Source organism: Periplaneta americana, chromosome 1, assembly GCF_040183065.1.
Source record: "Periplaneta americana isolate PAMFEO1 chromosome 1, P.americana_PAMFEO1_priV1, whole genome shotgun sequence".
Classification (NCBI taxonomy): domain Eukaryota; kingdom Metazoa; phylum Arthropoda; class Insecta; order Blattodea; family Blattidae; genus Periplaneta; species Periplaneta americana.
The window spans coordinates 144,045,797-144,052,571 of NC_091117.1; the positions used below are offsets into that span (position 1 = coordinate 144,045,797).

Here is a 6,775-nt window from a genome sequence, read left to right on the forward strand (position 1 = left end):
GGTGTTGAAAAGTGGAGTCAAATAGTGTGTGTGTGTGTGTGTGTGTGTGTGTGTGTGTGTGTGTGTGTGTGTGTGTGTGTGTACTGAAATTGATCTGTGCGTTGAGAATTTGATCGGGGTGTGTTTTAGTGTGTTTGTATATTTCGTATTGTTCTAGTGTGTTGAGGTTTTGGTTCTTGGGTTGTATGTGTAGAATTTCAATGTCCGCATTTATGTTATCGTATGTATGGTTAGCATTGGTTATGTGATCGGCGTATGTAGATGTATTGTGTCCTCTGGTTATTGCTTCAATGTGTTCTTTGTAGCGTGTTTGGAATGATCTGCCTGTCTGTCCAATGTAGAACTTGTCGCAACTATTACATGTGAGTTTGTATAGTGGACTGAATTGAATTTCTTGTAAATAAATTATGGAAAAAGTTACAATAATCTTAAGATTGAAAGTGATCAATCTCACCCGTTTTGCGGTATTATTATTATTATTATTATTATTATTATTATTATTATTATTATTATTATTATTATTTACCGACCCCCCATTAATTGTTCCTCACGCCCCATAGGCTGAAAATCACTGTTCTAGAATGCAGGTAAGCAAATGTTCCAGCATTAGCGTCCGTGCCCTATCGAGCCTTGAACGAAAGGACAGGAGAAACAAGTGATGATCAATAAAGATGGCTATCCAATGTAATATCCCTCGGTCAAAACTTGGCTAGCTTAGTACGGTCGTATATTATGTTGTTACAAAATATCAAGTTGAAATGAGTAATGTGTTTCAACAGCGAATAAAGACGAGTATGCCTATTTTCCCTGGACGAAAAAATTGTACTATCCCTTGCAACAAAAATCAAAGGGAACAAAAAATAAATCAGTGAATGAAAGGCAAGTAATGATTACTTCACAAACTTCTCTGTACAGTTTTTCACAACGTTAACTTACCGTACGATTTTTTAGCTCCATACTTACTGTATCTGTACTCTAGGACCGTTCCTATTGGCTTTCGGCCGGGACTTGGCACGGCATGTTTCCCGTACTGCGTTTGGGGGCAGCAAATACAGCCTATGTGCAGTACCTAATGAAATATTCGGAATCTCTAACAGTTTTAATGTTATTCGTCTTATCTTCCTTCACAATTTAATGGTTAAGTAGGTTAAGTACATAAGAAATATGATTGAAGCCTTAGTTTTATGAACATTATTTTATAATGGCTGGTTCACAATAAACCGGGAACGGAAACGACAGCGAGAACGAGAACGGAAATATTGTTAAAATAAATGTATTTAAATCTGAGCATTCACAGTTAACTATTGTGAATGCTCTCATGTAAATATATTTATTTTAACAATATTTCCGATCTCGTTCTCGCTGTCGTTTCCGTTCCCGATTCATTGTGAACCAGCCTTTAATGATTACGTGCGTAAGGATTTATGTTTGAAGCCTTGGTTTTATGAACATTATTTTATAATGGCTGGTTCACAATAAACCGAGAACAGAACCGACAACAAGAACGGAAATAATGTTAAAATAAATGTAATTAAATGTGAGCATTCACAATAGTTAATTGTGAATGTTCACATTTAAATAAGTTTATTTTAACATTACTTCCGTTCTCGTTTCCGTTCCCGGTTTATTGTGAACCAGTCTTTACATCTAAGAGTAATAGACCTACTATAGCGTACACCAGACTTCCCACAAACCTGTTGTAACATTTCACATGCCTCAGTACACGAGTAAAATTTCAGAGCAGAAAAGCAAAACTAAACGCCTGTACATGTATAAACTTAATCGTCTGTCACAAATTTCATATTAATTATTCAAATTATTGAAGAGAAGCATATCCATGGAACAAGACAAAAAATTATTCTTTCCGCCCGGGATCAAACCGGGGACCTTCCGCGTGTTAGGCGGATGTGATAACCACTACACCACGGAAACCATATGTATTTTGTTCTGGTGAAAGTGAAGGAGTTCAGATTTATTAAAACCATAAATATATCATTATTACGCCATAGATGAGAATTATATTAACAATGTACGGTAACACAACACAAAATTAAAATTTTAAATTCAAAACTAATGATCATACATTCTTGAACATGATACACCACTGTCTTGTCCACCGCTGTGGAGTAACAGTTAGCCTACCTGACCATGAAACGAGTGGGCCCGGGTTCAAATCCTGGTTGGGACAAGTTACCTGGTTGAGGTTTTTTCCGGGGTTTTTCCTTAACCCATTAAGAGCAAATGCGCTGAACCCTGGACCCATTTCGTTGGCATTATCATCTTTAAATCATTCACACGCTAGATAACTACAGCAGTTGATAAAGCGTCGTAAAATAACCCACTAAAAACAATGTTTTATGTATGTACTGTAGCATTTGCTTACCTCTTCCGGAACTCATGAACGTACAAGACGGTAAGAAATGTGTGTGTATCCAATATCTACCCACATCACTTACGTGATCCGGGTTAGTTAGGAAAAGTTATTATATCCTTTCTTACCTCTCTTGCAGTCATTCCCAATGTTACAACAGCCATTCGGAGGCCGATAAAATAGAAGACATGTAAATAAGATAAAAATTCCGAGAAAACTTTTAAATATCCACTTAAAAGAGGACGAAATTTTGAGAACGGGAAAAACTTCATGTGAAATCTATCACAACTTACCTTCGTTGTCTGAAGGCAAAATAAAGTGGACGCAAGATGGAAAGTAAATCGATTTTTTAATATCAATTATAAATTTTGTTATACAATTTACAGGTACCGGTAATGCAATTGCGTCTTCATACTGCATGGAAAACAGTACAAATACTAACATGGTTCTCATGACCATTCCTCGTGAGATAGTGGAAACCTCTACAGCAGGTATGCTCATTCTGTGACTCCCGATTACGTTCTGTAATCACAGCCTTCCAATGTAGAGCGTGCTGTTCCTCGTTCGAAGCTCGACGGATGACTGCGGAAGGCAATTCAACTACTTAGTAAACGTACGAACAGTCGGGACAATGACAGAGTCAAAACTTCTGTAAGCAAATGATGATTCCGTACAGTGTGGGAAGAAGATTAATTCGGAGAAAACGTGAAGTGCTTACTATGTTGTAAGATACTGTCAAGAAGACTACTGAGCAACATAAACGACATTATACGCTCTGCCACCCAGAACATGCGAAGTGACAGGGAAGCTGTTTTCTGTAATATGTAGGCATATACCAACGTTATTATTATTATTATTATTATTATTATTATTATTATTATTATTATTATTATTATTATTATTGTGATTTTATTCTAGCAGAAATAAGTGTTTTGATCAAATATTTTTTCACGGATACATCGTGCACTACAGCTTCAAGAATTAAAAACACTTCATGAAAGGCCAAACATTGAAGAGAGTCGTACAATTCAGAGTCTATGTTTAGGAGCAAGTTATGTAGTATATTGGGAATTAGCTAAGGCACTAAAACCCTTGAACTTGTAAAGAGATGGAAGGCTGCCGGAACAAAATATAAGTAGTTAATTATATCTCTGTAGTATACTGGAACAGCTCAAATGTGAATTCACAGAACATAGATTTTGTGATTTCAGAAGTATGGAGAGTGATATTAATCTTTTTTTTAATCCTTTCATAGTAAATTTAATAAAATCCGTGAGAGTGCAGTTCCAGGACGAGTTAATTGATCTACAAAGTAACATAGAATTCAGAACTAAATGCAGAGAATATGACTTGACAAGCATACAATTATTTAAAAAATGAACAAAACGAAATATCCCAAGATGAGCTTATTCGCTGCCACTATGTTAGCTATCTTTGCCTCGACGTAGCCTATGTGTGCGAACAATTATTTTAGAGAATGAAAGTTGCTAAATCCAAACATAGGTCCCGATTAACAGATGAGTATATTTTGAGCCAGCTACGTATTGCAGGAAATTCGTTGGAAATAGATTTCCGATTACTTGCAGAAAGGAATGCACATGTTGAATAGACCGCAATGTATGGAGGAATATGAAAATAACATTTTCTATGATATAATAATATCATAACTATATTAAACATAATAAATAATGTAATAACTGAATATTACAGTATATTCTTTCCTTTTTCAAATTCAGTTTATTATCCCTACTTGTAAGAGTGTAAGAACTATGCCACGGACGGTGCTGCAATGTAGTTGCGGAGCCCAGTCCGTACACTGTATGTGTTATGCAGTGCAGTATCATCAGTGTAATCGGCGCTTTTACAATTTCGAGCATACCTGTCCTACAGTAACAGTTTTATAGTTTGTGATAGAAGTTAGTAGTTAAGATTACTGAAAAGGTTTACTACAACAGAAGCAATGTAATGCAGGACATTAATATATTACTGTTATTAGGCCTACATTCATTGCAGTCCTTCATAAGTCAAGAACCGGTGTACTAATCTTATTTGAAGTCATAACGCTTTTGGTAACGCGTGACAGTTCCTGTGCAACTGATGCTAGCTACCAATACCTTATTTTTAGTTCCCTTATATTATAAATCTATTTGAAGTGTCGGCAACTATGTAGGGTTTGAATATAAAGTAATGTGACACGTCTCTAACTTATAGAACCAGGGAAAAATGACTTTCCAAACTATAGTACTCCTTACCTAGACATTGACAAATGTTACAGCAACACAAGCTTCTGTTCATAAAATGTCAAGTTTTCTCAATAAAAGCATTTGCAGATAATTTCATAACGAGTCTCTGCACAACTTTGATAGACTTAGATAAAAAAAACAGCCTATTTTATAACGTTATAAGAAAGGATAACTGAATACGCAACTTCACTTGCCTATGATAAACCTCTCACGAGACTTTAGTCGAAACCCATGGCTCGCTGTTCTCCAAAACCGGTAGCCCGGCAATCCAAAGCCGTCCGGATGGAGTCCCTTCGACCGGTTCGACTGGTTCAATGGAGGGATGTGGTCATCAATATGTATTGTACAGGGACATCATTTTATTTTTATTTCAATTTTTATTGTACCCGAGTTTTTTTAATGTACTCCATTCCCACCCCTTCTACTAATGAAGTTCAACCGTCCTCCACACAGATCCGAGACCGCATATACAGTCATAATAAACAGTACGTTCCAAAAATATGTTCGCGTTTTCCAGTGACGAAAGAGCTTTCAATATTGAAGCATTTTCGCACAAGTACTGTCGTCCATTTGCCTACGGGATGCGGTTTCCCCCACCCGCTTCTATTCGCCTCTCTTTAAAGGCTAGTGGCTGGGCTGTCTTAGCTTTTTTCTGAAAACATTAATTTCTGTCAGGAATTGGACGTCTACGTAATATTATACAACTGTTTAAAATAACTTAAATAAAAGGGCCTCGTTAAGTAATTAACTGTCACGTGATTTTCCCCCTTCCTACGACCCTACGACATAACCACTTGGATGGACAGTAGATAGCATGTCTGAGTAATTTTATCTTTTCGGATGGGCCAGTAGTGAAGATTTAATTTACAGTACGTAAGGTACTCTTTTATAGAGTAGATACAGAAATATTTCAACATGAGTTACTGGTACGAAGGACGAAACAGGTAATTGGAATTAGGTGCAATAATATGCACATTAGAACTGAAGCCTGTATCGAAATGAACGGCCACCATTTTCAAAAAAGTGTTTAAATATCCATATTTGATTATTTTTTCATTTTACTTCATTGTCTATATTGTATGCTAATGTGCTATAGACAGTATAATAGACACTGCGTAATGAAAACGTCAGCATGGACAGCTCAGTTCGTGAGTAAAACATTCATTGAGTAAAGTGATTTGTTTGTATATTACGCCAGTATCATCGAACTCCAGTCGTCGATAGGGGTAGAAAACGGTGTTTATGGTTCTCAAAGATATAGCCAGGTTAATATTAGAAATGTTAGTAAAAATAAAATGATGTCCCTGTACTAACGCTATGTGTATAACTAAGCTGGATGGCTTACCGTGTATTCGGACTGCAAGGCGTTGTCTCCAGTGGTCCGCCATATTGGTGGATGTGTAAACATGTGAATACGATTGTATACTATGTGATAATAAAAATAAAAGAGTCTGGGTAGGCTTACACAATACGCCCAAATAAGAGAAATAACAGCGGACTTTGAAATGGATTGTATTCCATTTTTTAATGTAAATATGAAACACATTCTTGGTAACATTTCCCAAATCGCTTTTCTGGAGAAAACTCCCACTCTTTAAAAGCGGCTCAAGCCTTGCATTATTAAATAAGTAAATTTATATTTGATAAAATTAGTTCATTCACCTTTAATATACATTACACTTGATCACACTTTTCCTTTCTTGTATGATTAATTAAATGGCCCAAATAAACTGTTCTAATCTGCCCCCTGATTTCAGCCGATAGAACAGCCAGTGCTACAGCCATAACTCTAAGATTCAAATTTTCTGAAGGATATTTGTGTGGCTAGGGTTAAATAAAACTGCTAAATAAATTTTCTAGGTTTATTTCACACATATGACATTGTAAAATGTTAAGACAATAATAGATATATATTACGTGCAGGTTAGTTGTAACACCACATGATATAGGTCTAAAATCGTTATTATTACATCGTGGAACCAAATGCATGCGTAGCTCAGAGTAAGAATCTTATGGTGGGGGTAAATGAGCTAGCAAGCTACAAGTAGAAGCGGGAGCGAAACTTTTCAGTCCACTTTCTTCTTCCCCTCACGCGCAAGTAGGTTTCGCGAGATAACGAATGTTTCCGTTTGCGACATGTCAGGCTATCATTAGAGTCTAC

At 36.3% G+C, this 6,775-nt stretch overlaps 1 non-coding gene across 1 annotated transcript; it reads right to left on the reverse strand.

The window, feature by feature from the left end:
* Positions 1-1,859: 1,859 nt before the first annotated feature.
* Positions 1,860-1,932, reverse strand: TRNAV-AAC (transfer RNA valine (anticodon AAC)). Its single transcript has one exon. It is a non-coding gene; the product is annotated as a tRNA-Val (tRNA).
* Between the last annotated feature and the right edge of the window lie 4,843 nt (positions 1,933-6,775).